This window comes from Ovis canadensis, chromosome 14 (genome assembly GCF_042477335.2).
Source record: "Ovis canadensis isolate MfBH-ARS-UI-01 breed Bighorn chromosome 14, ARS-UI_OviCan_v2, whole genome shotgun sequence".
Lineage (NCBI taxonomy): Eukaryota > Metazoa > Chordata > Mammalia > Artiodactyla > Bovidae > Ovis > Ovis canadensis.
In genome coordinates this window covers 67,344,977-67,362,181 of record NC_091258.1, presented here as the reverse complement: position 1 = coordinate 67,362,181, position 17,205 = coordinate 67,344,977, and positions in this window count along the sequence as shown.

Here is a 17,205-nt window from a genome sequence, read left to right as displayed (position 1 = left end):
AAAGCTGAGTGCTGAAGAATTGATGCTGTTAAACTGTGGTATTGGGAAAGACTCTTGAGAGTCCCTTGGACTGCAAGGTGATCCAACCAGTCCATCCTAAAGGACATCAGTCCTGAGTGTTCATTGAAAGGACTGATGTTGAAGTTGAAACTCCAATACTTTGGCCACCTGATGCGAAGAGCTGACTCATTTGAAAAGACCCTGATGCTGGGAAAGATTGAGGGCAAGAGGAGAAGGGGACAACAGAGGATAAAATGGTTAGATGGCGTCGCCGGCTCAATGGACACGGGTTTGGGTGGACTCCAGGAGCTGGTGATGGACAGGAAAGCCTGGCATGCTGCGGTTCACGGGGTCACAAAGAGTCGGACATGACTGAGCGACTGAACTGAAAGATTCTGTCATTTTTTTAAATTTCTATTAATTTATCTTTAACTTACAGACAAATGATTTCCTCTCATTTGAGGGAGCAAGTCTATGGATCTTTATTTTTTTTTTTTTCTGCTGCAGTTACATAACTTGTGGGATCTCAATTTGGAGACCAGGGATTGAACCTGAGCCCACATCAGTGAAAGCACAGAATCCTAAGCACTGGACCGCCAGGAAATCCCCAGTCTATGAGTCTTAACAAAGGCATTGAGTCATGTAGCCTTTACCACAAACAAGACACATTGCCTTCCAAAATCCCCTTGGGGCTTCCTCTCTGTCAACACCACTGCCACCTGTAACCCCTGGCAACCACCGATCTATTCTCCATCACCAAAGTTCTGTCGTTTCCAGAATGTCCTATAAATGGAACCAAACAGTATGCAGGCTTCTGAATGTCAGTTCTTTCCTGTAGCATAAGATGTTTAAAATTCACGCATGTCGTGGCATGGACCACAGGTTCCTTTTAATAGCTGAGGAGTTTTTCATTGTCTGGGTGTTTCACAGTTTGTGTATCCATTTATCAGTGGAAGGATGAGTTGTTTCCCGTTTGGAACAATTGCTTTAAAAGCTGCTGCAAATATTCTCCACAGGGTGTTCTGTGATCCTGTGTTGTTTTTGGTTTTGGTCACTAAGTTGTGTCCGACTCTTTGTGACCCCATGGACTGTACCCCACCAGGCTCCTCTCTCCATGGGATTTTTCCAGTCAAGAAAACTGGAGTCGGTTTCCATTTCCTTCTCCAGGGATCTTCCCGACCCAGGGACCTTCCCGACCCAGGGATTGAATCCACATCTCTTGCACCTGCTGCACTGGCAGGTGGATTCTTTCCCACTGAGCCACCTGAGATTCCCGTGTTGCAGACAGGCTAATGGAGGCTCAGAGAAGCTTCAGGGTAGGTCCCTAAGGAGTGGGATTTCTGGGTCATATGGTGAGTGCATGTTTAATTTCTTAAGAAATTGACCATATGAGGGAATTCCCTGACAGTCCAGTGGCTAAGACTCCATGCTTCCAGTGCAAGGGGATCGGGTTCAATCCCTTTTCAAAGATTTCACTTTTTAAAAAGAGCTGGGTTCAGGGGAAACCAGATAAAATAAGTCAGGTGGGGTGACATGGTACCTCCTTAGGTTATCCATCTTTAAGTCCGTCTTTAAGCCCCTCACTGATCAAGGGGCAACCACAAACCCCAGCATCAGCATCTCCTGGTTTTGTAAGAAATGTGAATCTCAGACCCCGCCCCTGTGCTATTAAATGACAACCTGCATTTTAACAAGAGATCCAGGTGGTTCCTGGGCACCTTAAGGGCCAAGAGGTGCTGGCCCAGAGCATGCCTGGGAGAAACTGATCAAGTGCGCCGTCCAGCCCTCACTGTGCAGATGCTGCCCTCCTGTGGGGCTGCTCTCAGCCTTCTCCCTTTCATCCTGAGTGTGTGTTCCTGCTCAGTCGTGTCTGATTCTTTGCGACCCAGTGGACTGCAGTCCAGCAGGTTCCTCTGTCCGTGGAATATTCCAGGCAAGAATACTGGAGTGGGGTGCCATTTCCTACTCCAGGGGATCTTCCTGACCCAGGGCTTGAAGCCATGTCTCTTACGTCTTCTGCATTGGCAGGCAGGTTCTTTACCAACTGCACCACCTGGGAAGCCCTCTCCTTTTCAGAGTCTATCTGTATTGGGCTGTGGGTACATATGTTTGCAATCTGCTGAAAATCTGAAATGAAGGCAGAGATGTGTTCTTGGAAATGAGTAGTATATATATTACTCTCTAATTTTTAACTGTTTAATATGCTCTGCCAAGAAGACGACAAAGTCTGAAAACACACACACAGATACACACAGAAGAAGAATGAAGATAGACAAGATCTAGAGAGAAGTGGAGTTTCGCTTGAGTTTCCCCAAGAGTAGACTCCAAGAATATGACTTGGGAGACAAGACCTTTTAGAACTAACACCCAAAAAAAACGTCCTTTTCATTATAGGAGACTGGAATGCAAAAGTAGGAAGTCAGGAAACACCTGGAGTAACAGGCAAACTTGGCCTTGGAGTACAGAATGAAGCTGGGCAAAGGCTAATAGAGTTTTGCCAAGAGAATGCACTGGTCATAGCAAACACCCTCTTCCAACAACACAAGAGAAGACTCTACACATGGACATCACCAGATGATCAACACCAAAATCAGATTGATTAAATTCTTTGCAGCCAAAGATGGAGAAGCTCTATACAGTCAGCAAAAACAAGACGCAGAGCTGACTGTGGCTCAGATCATGAACTCCTTATTGCCAAATTCAGACTTAAATTGAAAAAAGTGGGGAAAACCACTAGACCATTCAGGTATGACCTAAATCAAATCCCTTATGATTATACAGTGGAAGTGAGAAATAGATTTAAGGGACTAGATCTGATAGAGTGCCTGATGAACTATGGATGGAGGTTCATGACATTGTACAGGAGACAGGGATCAAAACCATCCCCATGGAAAAGAAATGCAAAAAGGCAAAATGGCTGTCTGAGGAGGGCTTACTAATAGCTCAGAAAAGTAGAGAAGCAAAAAGCAAAGGAGAAAAGGAAAGATAAAAGCATCTGAATGCAGAGTTCCAAAGAATAGCAAGAAGAGATAAGAAAGCCTTCTTCAGCAATCAATGCAAAGAAATAGAGGAAAACAACAGAATGGGTGCCGGGGTCCAGCCCCGGTGGATCCAGGGTGATTCGAAGGTGGGGGGACGGAGTCGGCGTCTTTGGAAAAATACATATTTAATCACAGATATAGAGAGATTAGAAATGGATAGTGTAGTAGGAAGATTAGTGGAGAAAAGGAGGCTGAATAACTTGGATTACGTGGAATAGCATCCATGCTCCAGATGGGAATTCAGCCAGAAAAACGGGAGCAAGAAAGAAGCGACATGGGGGAATCAGTCTTTCCGGAAACTGATCCGATTTCTTTATTTTTGGGTTTGCTTATATACCTTTTGTTACACATAGGGATGAATACAGAGTCACGTGGGGGTCAGCAGTCCTGACCTTTGTCAAAATCAGGTGTTCACATAAATGTATAAAAAAAGGTCTTAGGGATATTACATCATCTTTTGGCCATGAGTGAGACCTGCTTACATTTTATGATCCTTTCTTTCTGATAACCAAAAAAACTTATTTCTTCCAAGGGTGTTTTTTCTTAAACCAGGCACCACCCTCCAAATAAAGTTACATTCCTATAGGGTGAGGGTGTAGTGAGTTACAATCAAGAAAGGAATTTATTCAACCCAAGGTTAACATGATTAGTCTTAAAGGTTAATACTTATTTCTCCTATATGCTTAAAGGTTAATACTTATTTCTTCCTATATGCTAGTTATATTCATTATAAGGGTAGGGAACATGGAGATTTAGCAGCAAACATCAACCCAACAAATGAAAATCCTTTCACCAATGCTCCCCTGAAGATCTATTTAGTCTTAAGATATGATAAAGTTACATTCTTACACAGCAAGGACACAGTGATATATAACAAAGTACAGTGATCTATTACAAAAGAGAAAATCCATTAACTCAAAAAGTCTAGTATTGCTAATATCAAAAACTACTATATTTCCTTTGCTATATTCCAAATACATTGATTAATATATTCCCAGGTGCCTAAGGATATAGAGGCCTGGCAGCAATCATTGACTCAACAAGAAGAAAAAGTCCTATGCTAATTAAGACTCTCAAAATACTCCAAAACTCTGTGCTGTTTATGGTTGAGAGGTAGTAAACAATCATGTGGCAGGAGTATGGATAATCCTGTCACACAAGCTAGTCTGTCAGCAGAGAGGTTTGACCTGAGACAGCTTTGTCCCACCCAGAGCAGGGAATTAGCAGCAATTATTGACACAACAAATGAAGAGACCCTTCACCAATATAATTCCTAACCAACCCACTATACTAATAATTTCTAACTCCCCCAAAGAATTTGCCTTTAGTAAGTCTAAAACGTCTCATGCCTCTCAGGTTAGGAGGCTGTAAGCAATCACATGTGGCCGGACAAACCTATACAGGTGGGCTAGATAACCTTCAGAAGAGTCCGTAAGCTGAAACACTCTTGTCACGCCCAAGAATTTTTATTGCCTTGGAGCTGCGCGTTTACTCCTTCTCCGAGAGAAACGGTTATGGGGGAGAGCCCCCCGTAAAGTCAGAGGTGTAGGTGAGAGCATAAAACAGACTCTGGCTTTGGGGTTAGATGCTCGGGAACAGGGGGTTTCCTGAGGCTTGATCACGCCTTTGCGTATGCCAAGCCTCCTTCCTCATGACCTTTGCCATGGGCGGAATTCCTCACGCTGGCCCCCGGCAATGGGAAAGACTAGAGATCTCTTCAAGAAAATTAGAGATATCAAGGGAACATTTCATGCAAAGATTGGCTCGATAAAGGACAGAAATGGCATGGACCCAACAGAAGCAGAAGATATTAAGAAGAGGTGGCAAGAATACACAGAAGAACTGTACAAAAAAGATCTTCAGGACTCAGATAATCATGATGATGTGATCACTCACCTAGAGCCAGACATCCTGGAATGTGAAGTCAAGTGGACCTTAGAAAGCATCACTACAAACAAAGCTAGTGGAGGTGATGGAATTCCAGTTGAGCTATTTCAAATCCTGAAAGATGATGCTGTGAAAGTGCTACATTTAATATGCCAGCAAATTTGGAAAACTTGGCATTGGCCACAGGACTGGAAAAGGTCAGTTTTCATTCCAATCCCAAGGAAAGGCAATGCCAAAGAATGCTCAAACTACCACACAATTGTAATCATCTCACATGCTAGTAAAGTAATGCTCAAAATTCTCCAAGTCAGGCTTCAGCAATACGTGAACCGTGAAATTCCAGATGTTCAAGCTGCTTTTACAAAAGGGAGAGGAACCAGAGATCAAATCGCCAACATCCCGTGGCTCATGGAAAAAACAAGAGAGTTCCAGAAAAACATCTATTTCTGCTTTATTGACTATGCCAAAGCCTTTGACTGTGTGGATCACTATAAACTGTGGAAAATGCTGAAAGAGATGGGAATACCAGCCCACCTGACCTGCCTCTTGAGAAATCTGTATGCAGGTCAGGAAGCAACAGTTAGAACTGGACATGGAACAACAGACTGGTTCCAAATAGGAAAAGGTGTATGTCAAGGCTGTATATTGTCACTTGCTGATTTAACTTATATGCAGAGTACATCATGAGAAGCTCTGGGCTGGATGAAGCACAAGCTGGAATCAAGATTGCCGGGAGAAATATCAATCACCTCAGATATGCAGATGACACCACCCTTATGGCAGAAAGTGAAGAGGACTCAAAAGCCTCTTGATGAAAGTGAAAGAGGAGAGTGAAAAAGTTGGCTTAAAGCTCAACATTCAGAAAACGAAGATCATGGCATCTGGTCCCATCACTTCATGGGAAATAGATGAGGAAACAGTGGAAACAGTGTCAGACTTTATTTGGGGGGGCTCCAAAATCACTGCAGATGGTGATTGCAGCCATGAAATTAAAAGACGCTTACTCCTTGGAAGGAAAGTTATGACCAACCTAGATAGCATATTCAAAAGCAGAGATATTACTTTGCCAACAAAGGTCCATCTAGTTAGGGCTATGGTTTTTCAGTGGTCAGGTATGGATGTGAGAGTTGGACTGTGAAGAAAGCTGAGTGCCGAAGAATTGATGCTTTTGAACTGTGATGTTGGAGAAGACTCTTGAGAGTCCCTTGGACTGCAAGGAGATCCAACCAGTCCATTCTGAAGGAGATCAGTCCTGGGTGTTCATTGGAAGGACTGATATTGAAGCTGAAGCTCAAGTACTTTGGCCACCTCATGCGAAGAGTTGACTCACTGGAAAAGACCCTGATTCTGGGAAGGATTGGGGGCAGGAGGAGAAGGGGACGACAGAGGATGAGATGGCTGGATGGCATCACCAACTCGATGGGCATGAGTTTGGGTGAATTCCGGGAGTTGGTGATGAACAGGGAGGCCTGGCGTGCTGCGATTCATGGAGTCACAAAGAGTCGGACACGACTGTGTGACTGAACTGAACTGAACTATTTAGGAGGTAACTTTGGGAGTGGAGGTCCCAAGGAGTGGAGTAGAGGACTGGAGACGTGGAGAACTGAGGCAGAGAAGGGAGAAGAGCCAATCAAGGGTGAGCTAGGACTTCCCTGGTGGAGCAGTGGATGGGAATCTGCCTGCTAATGCAGGGGACACGGGTTCGATCCCTGGTCTGGAAGATTCCACATGCTGTGGAACAACTAAGCCCATGTGTCTAGAGCCTGTGTCCACAACAGTGAAAAAAGGAAAAAGCCACCACAACGAGAAGCCTGTGTATTGCAAGGAAAAGTGGCTCTGGCTTGCCACAACCAAAGAAAATCCGGGCTCAGCAAGAAAGACCCAGCATAGCCAAAAAATAAAAATAAAAGAGTAAGCTAATCTGTGGGGTGCAGCCGTAGGCAATTGGGCTCAATCCTGTTGGGACTCTGAGGAACCAGGTAGAACGCGCCTCGGGATGTTGCTACTGAAGGATGGAGAGGCTGGGGCATTAATGCAGTCACTCTCATCGCCTTTGGGTACAGGTCGCCCCAGGAGACGTTAAATTCTTCCTCTGGAACTTAACAAGAAAACTGAGTGGTGCCAGAGAAAAAGTCGCTCGGAAGGACAGGGGTGCTGAGTGACACGGGTGCTGAGGCGACAAGCTGTCCGTGTGCTGGAAACTGTCAGCTCCAGCTGCAAGTGGGTCAAAGGGGGATGGGGAGGGACACCCACAGTTCCAGGACACACGAATGATCCTTGACGATTTATTTTTATCAGAAGAGTAGGTCTCCTCTGTGGCCAGAAGTGATCATTTCCCTTCTCCTCGTAACTTTTTTTTATGAATGAAAAGCAGTTTCTCTCCTTCACCTCTCCATCAATGCTCAGAGAAAAATAACGTGAAACGATCAGCTTTAAGGAGCACTGAATTGTTCCCTTTTCTGAAGTGTAAAATTACCAGCATGCCCAGGAGGCTCAAAGAGCTCAGTCAGGCTTGAAAGAAACCATGCCAAATGAAGTGAAGCTAATAAGGCATGTGAAACAAGTATAATAAATATCCTTAGAGACATACGGCAGGGTATCGGAAATCTGAAGAAGCCTTATGAAGTAGAACCTAACTGGTAATAAGGGATATAAACAATATAATTACTGAAATAAAGAACTCAATAGGTGTGTTAAATGGCAGAACACATCCAACTAGAGAATAAATGAGTGAGCTGGAAATACTCTCCCGAAAGGCATCTGTAAAGGACAGAGAGAAACCCTCGAAGAAACAAAACTCAAGACGTGCAGAAGATATATGTTAAAAACTCTCACTTCTAGCATATAGAATCTCTCTGAGGAAGAGAAAAGGGAGATAGGGTAACGCTATGTGAAACAAATAAACTAAAAAGAGAAAAAAAGAAAAACAGAGCAAAATAGTAAGAATTTTACAGCTAATATTATTGTTATAGACAATACCTAAGAATCTGAACCAAGAACTCAAGGCACCATACTTCATACTGAAATATTTATCGTACAGCGAGCCAGATAAGTGTGGCGGAGAAGAGGAAGGGAATAAGAAAATCGAACAAATATTTGTGGAATTTTTCAATACCAAAGAGCTAGAGGGACTTCCCTGGTGGTCCAGTGGTTATAAATCCTCCTTCCAGTGCAGAGGATGTGGGTTCCATCCTCGGTTGGGGAACTATGATCCCACACACCACAGGGTGACTAAGACCATGGGCCACCACGAAAGAGCTCATATGTCATAACTAAGGCCTGACACACCCCAAAATAAACACTTTTCTCAAGTTTCTAAAAAATATACCAGAGAACTAGAGAAAAATCACAGAAGTCTTGAGCAAGGTGCGGGGGTGGGGGGGGAGATTCTTTATTAAAGGATAAAAATCAGATTGTCACCTGCAATGTTGTGATTTATAAGAAATATATCTATTTAATCATTTGGATGACTAAAATGTATTTCTCAGGTGTATTTGGTCTTTGCTCATAGTTCCTAGCTCACAGTTCCCAAAACCCTTGGAATTTCTTGAGTACTGAGAGCAAGGAGCATCTTGTTTAAATACTTGATCTCCTATCCTCATTTTCTTTCTTTTTTTAACTATTTATTGTTTATTTAATTAACTTGTTTGGTCACAATGACTCAGTTGCAGCATTCGGCATGCTACATCTTTGGTTGTACGTGTGGAATCTAGTTCCCTGACCAGGGGTCAGACCCAGGCCCCCTGCATTGGGAGTGCTCTGTCTTAGCCACGGGACCACCAGGGAAGTCCCCTGTCCTCGGTTTCTGAAAATGCTTCAGAGCCTTAAAGGTGAAATTGGTGTCTTATTATTCATAACAAGCTGCTTTCCATCACAACTGAGATTCTGTTAATGAAGGTGATTTCTGCAAAGCACCTAAGGATAGGGGTTAGTTGCCAGGGGAACCAACCGTGACTGGGGGTTGAAACCTTTAGCCCGGCCCTTGATTTCCAGGGAGGAGAGAGGTTGAAACGATCACCAATGGTTGATGAGTTAATCAATCATGTTTATATAGTGAAGCCTCTGTGTGTGTGTGTGCTAAGTCGCTTCAGTCGTGTCTGACTTGCAACCCCGTGGACCGTAGCCTGCCAGGCTCCTCTGTCCATGGGATTCTCCAGGTAAGAATACTGGAGTGGGTTGTCATGCCCCCCTCCAGGGGATCTTCCCAACCCAGGGATCAAACAAGGCTCTCTCGTATCTCCTGCACTGCAGGCAGATTCTTCGCTGCTGAGCCATCAGGGAAGCCCAATGAAGCTTCTATAAAATACCAAAACGAAAAAGAGGGCGTTCAGAAAGCTTCTGGGTTGGTGAACACAAGAGATGCTGGGATAGCGGGGTGCCCTGTCATGGAAGCTCCACTCCCTTCCCTCCCTCTTCGCCTGTTCCTTGCCCCATGCATCTCTTCTTTCTGGCTGTCCCTCAGTTATATCCTTTTATCATAAACTGTTGATCTAGTAAGTAAAATGTTTCTCTGAGTTCTGTGAGCTGCTCTAGTAAATTAATTAAACCCAAGGAAGAGAATCCTGGGAACCTCTGGTTTATGCCCAGTTGATCAGAAGCTCAGGTAACAACCTAGATTTGTGACTGGTGTCTGAAGTCCACGGAGAAGGTCATAAGAACCTCCATCTGCAGCTGGGTGATCAGAGGCACAGGCTTGCAACTGATACCTGAATTGGGGGAACTTCCCCGGCAGTCCAATGTGCTTCCAGTGCAGGGAGTGAGGGTTCGATCGCCGGTCACTGAGATAAGATCCCACATCCTGCGGCATGATGCAGCCAAAAAATATAAAATAAAATAAATGAAGTGGGGGAGGTGGGAGAAGGTGGGAGTGAATTCTTGTAGGACTCAGCTCTCAACCCTATCTCCCTGTAGATAGTGTCAGAATTGAGATGAATTCTCAGACACCCAGCTGATGTTCTGAGAACTGTTTGTTGGAAGTGTAGGAAATCTCTCCTCCACACTGGAAGTGAGTCTCAGAACACCAAAAAGAGCATCTAACTTCCCGCAGCAAATCTAGATGCAAAGAGATAAAGAAGTGACATCCTCCACGCAATGCTAAACTGCCATCTCAGTGTAGAATGGTACAACCAGATGAATGGTCATTTACCTGGAAGGTCATATTTGATAACTCAGAAAGCTTGCCTCCCATAGACACTTTTTGAAAGAACTTGAAACAAACAAGAGCAGAAATTAATTCAGGAGGAAATGACAAGTTGTTGGACATAAGGTGAATTTTTTTAAAAGGTAATTATCAGAAAAATAAATGTTTATCCATATAAAATGTGTTAGTTGCTCAGTTGTGTCCAACCCTTTGCGACCCCCTGGACTGTAGCCCACCAGGCTCCTCTGTCCATGGGATTCTTCAGGCAAGAATACTGGAGTGGGCAGCCATTCCCTTCTGCAGGGGATCTTCCTGACCCAGGGATCAAACCCGAGTCTCCCACATTGCAGGCAGATTCTTTACCATCCGAGCCGCTCAGAAAAAGAAATGCTTGTCCATGTAAATTTACATATAAAACTCAAGATGATATACAAATGGAAGTTGCATGATGTGGGTGGACAATGTGGAGGAGAAGATGGAAGGATGCTTAGATTTTGTCTTGTTTGGGGGGGAAACATAGATACTGATGTGATTATACAGTCCGCAAAATTCTCCAGACCAGAATACTGGAGTGGGTAGCCTTTCCCTTCTCCAGGGGATCTTCCCAACCCAGGGATCAAACCCAGGTCTCCCGCATTGCAGGCGGATTCTTTACCAGCTGAGCCACCAGGGAAGTCCAAGATTACTGGAGTGGGTAGCCTATCCCTTCTCCAGAGGATCTTCCCAACCCAGGAATCAAACTGGGGTTTCCAGCATTGCAGGAGGATTCTTTACCAGCTGAGCTACCAGGGAAACCCGATGAATCAAACACTAACAAGAAAAAAATAAGAATTCAGTATTGCCTCTCAATAAGGGGAATCACTAACGGATGATATTAAAACTTTCAGAGACTTCCCTGGCAGCCCAGTCATTAAGACTCTGAGCTTCCATTGCAGGGGGCGAGAGGTTGATCCCTGACATCACATGCCACACAATGCAGCCAAGAACTTTTTAAAAATAAAGTGAATTTTTAAAAAAATTTTCAAAGCAGTAGCAGGAATATAACTGATATACTCAGTGGAAACATGAGAGTAAAAAAAAAAAAAATCAGAGAGCCTGGTGTGGACACAAAAGCAAGAATAAACACGTGGGACTGCATCAAACCAAAAAGCTTCTGCACAACAAAGGAAACTATCGACAAAGTTAAAATGCAACGTCCCGAATGGGAAGAGACATCTGCAAACCTCATATCTGATAAGCGGTTAGCATCCAAAATACATAAAGAAATCACACCGCTCAATAGCAAAAGAGCAAATGATTTTTTTTAACTTTTTTATTTTGTGTTGGGGTATAGCCGATTAACAGACAATGCTGTGATAATTTCAGGTGAACAGCAAAGGGCCTCAGCCATGCATGTACACATATCCATTCTCCCCCAAACTCCTCTCCCATCCAGGCTGCCACGTAACGCTGCAGAGTTCCACGTGCTCTGCAGTAGGTCCTTGTTGGTGATCCCTCTTACATACACCAGTGAGGGGGCTTCCCTGGTGGCACAGTGGTAAAGAATCCCTCAGCCAGTGCAGCAGACACAGGTTCGATCCCTGATACAGGAAGATGCCTCATGCCTCGGAGCAACTAAGCCCGTGTGCCGCAACTATCAGGCCTGTGCTCTAGAGCCCGGGAGCCGAAACATACTAAGTCCACACACCCTAGAGCCCGCGCTCCACCACAGGAGGAGCCGGGGCAAGAAGGCCACGAATCGCACCTAGAGAGCAGCCCCTGCTCGCCGCAACTAGAGAAAACCCCACGCAGCAATGGAGACCCAGCACAGCCAAAAAGAGTACATATCTTAAAAAATAATACAGAAGTATACCAGTGAGTGCATGTCCATCCCAAACTCTCTACCTATCCCTTCCTCCATCCTTTCCCCTCCCCACCACCAGCAACTATAAGCTCGTTCTCAAAGTCTGCTTCTGTTTTGTTAAGTAAGTTAATTCAAACAGTCTAATTTTTAAATGGGCAGACAATCTGAACAGACGTTTTCCCAGAGAAGACATAACAGATGGCCAACAGGGCCAAGAGAATATGCTCAACTTGACTAATTATCAGGGAAATGCAAAGCAAAACCAGAGCGAGATATGAGCTCACAGGGTCATATCTGGAAAGTGCTCATCACAGGAAAACAGGTCATAACTATGTATCGCGATAGATGTCAGCTAGGTTTATTGCGGCGATCATTTCACAATATATACAAACGTTGACTCGTGCTGTGCCCCTGAAGCTAATATAATGTTATATCATTTATATATCAATATTTTTAAAGAACTCAGAATTCACAGAGGTCTTTGGAGTCAGATGAATAAACTTTGATATATGATTCTACGGGGGCTTCCCTGGTAGCTCAGTGGTAAAGAATCGCCTGCCTTTGCAGGAGATGCCAGTTTGATCCCTGGGTTGGGAAGATCCCTTGGAGAAGGAAATGGCAACCCACTCCAGTATTCTTGCCTGGAGAATCCCATGAACAGAGGAGCCTGGCGGGGTCACAAAGAGTCGGACACGACTCAGTGACTAAACAACAACGAATATGACTCTAGACAGGCTTCTGACTCCCTGGAAGCCCTAGTCCTCATTCGTAAAGTGAGAGGAAGAACATTTACCGCCTAGAGTTATTGCCAGAAGGTCATGGTCAAATGGGAGAAGGCAATGGCACCCCACTCCAGTACTTTTGCCTGGAAAATCCCATGGATGGAGGAGCCTGGTGGGCTACAGTCCATTGGGTCGCTAAGAGTCGGACACGACTGAAGCGACTTAGCAGCAGCAGCAGCAGCATGGTCAAATAGAAAAGTTGTTTTAATGACTGTAGGGTGACCGTGGCAACTGGCTAAAAGCTGAGGATTTGAAACTGAAGTAAGATATTTAATTAGTCTCTTGGTAAATACAGTAAGCGTATAATAATACAGTTACAAGACACTATTTTTTTTGCAGCTTTATTGCAGTATAATTGAGGTCCCATAAACAGCATATATTTACAATGAAATATGCATGGGAAACCATCACCACGATCGATTTAACGAACATTTCCATGGTCCCTAGAAGCTCCTTTGTGGCCTTTTGTAGGCTATCCCTCACTCCCTCCACCCTCATTTTCAGGAAACCATTGATCTGCTTCCTGTCACTAGAGATTCAGTTCAGCTCAGCTCAGTCCCTCAGTGGTGTCACTATAGATTAGTTTGCCTCTTCTAGAATTTCATATTGGTGGAGCATACAGTATGTGGATGAATTTCTTTTGACCTGCTTCTATCACTCAGTATAATGTTCTGGGGGCGTTCATCATGTCATTGCAAGTACCAGGAGTTTATAGCGTTGTTCTTTCTAGCTTTCCGTGGTAGACAGAATAATGGTCCCTGGGTTCTTCATGCCTACGTGACTGAGCGCCAGTGAAAATCCTGGACCCAGGGGCTCAGGGGAGCATCTCTGGCTGGCAATACTCTGTGCAGGTCATCACATGATATGCCTGAAAGAAAGAAGCACCGACCTGCGACTCCACTGGGGGAGACCCCTGGGGGAGCTTGTGCCTGCTCTCTCCTGGACTCTATCCCCTGCACCTTTCACCTTTGCGGATTTTAATGTCTCGCTTTTCGTGGCAATATACCATAGAGGTGATTATGACAGCCTTTCAGACTTCGGTGAGTCTCCGAACCTGACAGTCGTCTTGGGGACCCCCAACACACGTGTCTAGACGTGTCTCAGTTTATACCTCTCAGAATGCCAGGGACTTCATTTCGGTTTGGTCTCAGTCTCCATCTCTATTTCCATTTCCCAAACCCATCTCCCAGGTCTTTCCACGTTTCATTTTTTCTCTCTCTCCCTCTTCTCCATTTCCTCACAACATCCGCTCTTTCTGTTGATCTGACGGCCAGAATTACAGCCACCTCTTCTCTCTTGGTGTAAACCACACACTGATTATTTTTTTTAATATTCATTTCTTCATTTGGTCCTGCAGCATGTGGAATCTTAGACTAAGGATCAAACGCGCATCCCCTGCATTGGAAGTGTGGAGTCCACACCAATGGACTGCCAGGGAAGCCCCTTACTTTGATTCTTTTTATAATAATACAACAAAGTGGGGATTTTAGAACATCAGAAAACAGAGAGTAGATAACAAGAAACACTCTTCCCTGGCTCCCTATCAAACTCAGTGCCAAGCATCCCTAGGCGTTGCCCTTCATGCTCCCGTCGTCTGCCAGCGAGCGGACTCTTCAATCGTCCACAGCCCCAAGCCCCAGGGTTCCTAGGCGGTGGGGACCGACAACGAAGAGATTTCTCATGGTCTGCACGTTTTCCCTCTCCTGTCCTGAAAGAGGACAGGATGGCAGAGGATTAAAACATTCCAAGACCTTTATTGTTGCAGCAAGAGAAGAAATGAAGAGCCCATAGCGTATCAGTTAACTGCGGCCATTGCTACAGACTGAATATTTGTGTCCCCCACCTCAAAATTCCTATGAGGAAACCTAATCTCACGTGTGATAGAACCAGGAGGTAGGGCCTTTGGGGTGACTAAGTCACGAGGAATTCCTCACGAATGGGATTGCTGTTTAGTCGCTCAGTTGTGTTTGACTCTTTTGTGACCCCACTGACTCCTCTGTCCACCAGTCTCCTCTGTCCGTGGGATTTCCCAGGCAAGAATACGGGGGTGGTTGCCATTTCCCTTCCGAGTCTCCTGCCTTTCGGGCTGATTCTTTACCACTGAGCCGCCAGGAAAGCCTGATGAATGGGGCTGGTGCCTTTATAAAGGAGATCCCAGAGAGCTCTCTGTCTCTACCTGCCATATGAGGACACAGTGAGAACACAGGTGTCCACAAACCAGGACGTGACCCCTCATCAGACTCGGAATCTGTTGGCACCTTGATCCTAGACTTGCCGGCCTCAGGAGCTATGAGAAATATTGTTTAAGCTACCCAGTCTATGATCATTTGTTACAGGAGCCCAAACAGACCCCAACAGCTGTGTAACAAATATCCCCAAATAATAATGGTTGAAAACAATAACTATTATGGGGTGGGGTTTTTTTGGCTGCTCTGCATGCAAGAGGGATCTTAGTTCAGTTCCCCAGTCAGGAATTGAACTCATGCCCCTTGCAGTGGAATCACAGTCTTAACCACTGGAGCCACCAGGTAAGCCTTGATAACTATTTTTGTTGCTTACAAGTCCATGGGTCAGCTGGATGGCTTTTTGTCTTGAGTGAGCTCATCCTTGCATCTGCAGTCAACTAAGGGCTGGGTGGGCAGCTCTGTTCTGGTAGCTGAATGGGTGCTTGTGGTCTATCCAGTGCAGGCGCTCATCCTCCAGTAGGTTGTGGGGATGCTCAGTCACTTCAGCTGTGTCTGACTCTTTGCAACCCCACGGACTGTAGCCCGCCAGGCTCCTCTGTCCATGGGATTCTCCAGGCAAGAATACTGGAGTGGGTTGCCATACCCTGCTCCAGGGGATCATCCCAACCCAGGGATGGAACCCAAATCTCTTATTCCCCCCCGCACTGGCAGGTGGGTTCCTTACAAACTCTAGCGCCACATGGGAAGCCCTCCTGCAGCAGGTTGTGAGTGAGTGAAAGTCGTTCAGTCGAGTCCGGCTCTTTGTGACCCTACGGACTATAGCGCAACAGGCTTAGCTGAGTCTTATTCCCACGGCAATGACAACTTTCCAGGGAAGCAAACGGAAGGCACGAAGACTCTCAGGACGTAGACTCCGAGCTGACGAAGCATCACGCCTGCCATATTCTACTGGTCAAGGTCAGCTCAGGTTCAAGGAGAGGGGAATCTGACCCTACCCTTGAAAGGAGGACCTGCAGACTCACAATGCAAAAGGCTTAAGTGAGGGGATTTTTGGCCACTTTTTACTTGTGACACTAACGGACGATGATTCTATTCTTTTACAAAAATATATAAATGAAGCCTGGCATGCTGCAGTCCATGGGATCGCAAAAAGTGGGACACGACTGAGCAACTGAACAACAATAAAGATAAAACAAGCCCAACTACTAGTCAAAAAGTGTGCCTTTCACAGGAGGATCTGCAGAGGGTGTGACTGGTATTTCAGAGCAAGAAACAACCCATTGCAACAGTCATTAAAGATGATCTCAAACATTCCAGCCCTCCGGGGCACACCTTCTAAGCCTTCTAGACGCGTGTAGGGTTCCACACTTCTGCCTATTGGAGGTCTGGCAGGGCCATGTGGCTTTCCCTGCCCAATGCAACGGGAGAAGAAGGAATAAAGAATCTGCCTGCTGATGCAGGAAACGCAGAGGATGCAGGTTCAGTCCCCGGGTGGGGAAGATCTCCTGGAGGAGGAAATGGCAACCCTGAAGAGTTCCAGGATTCTTGCCTGAAGAACCCCATGGAGAGAGGAGCCTGGTGGTCTACAGTCTGTGCGGTCACAAAGAGGCAGACAACGCTGAGCGTGCATTGGCACGCACACGCCTGACCATCTTTTGAATTTCCCTTTGGCCCGTCACATGTTGGCTGGGCCAGCACTCATCTGAAGGTTCGACTGACTGGAGGTCGCAGGGAGCTTGCTCACCCAGCTGGCAGTCAATTCTGTCTGTCAAGTGGGAGCACAGCAGGGATTTTTAACCAGAGTGTCTGCAAGTGGGCTCTCCGTATGGTTTGGGCTAAGAAGCAAAATGAACAGTGAAATGAAACCGTTCAGAGTCAGATGGCCTGGGTTTTCATCCTCCCACCCACCCACCACCCCAACACACACACTTACTTCTCTGCAAATTGCTATTTAACCCCTCTGAGGCACAACATTAATGCTAATGCCGTTCATATCATCCCTAGTGGATGCTCATATTTTCGTTCTCAATTTCAAGTTTCAGCACAATATGCAGGTCCTTTCCAGACCCCTACTGTCCTCCATGTGGCCTAGGCTGGGCCATGACCACCTGTGGCAGATTAGATTGGGGCTCCCCCGGTGGTGCTCCTGGTAAAGAACCTGCAGGAGACGTAAGAGATGAGGGTTCGGTCCCCGGGTGGGGATGGTCCCTTGGAGGAGGGCAAGGCGACCCACTCCAGTATTCTTGCCTAGAGAATCCCATGGACAGAGGAGACTGTCGGGCCCACAGTCCATGGGGAGCAAAGAGCTGGACTCAACTGAAGCGAC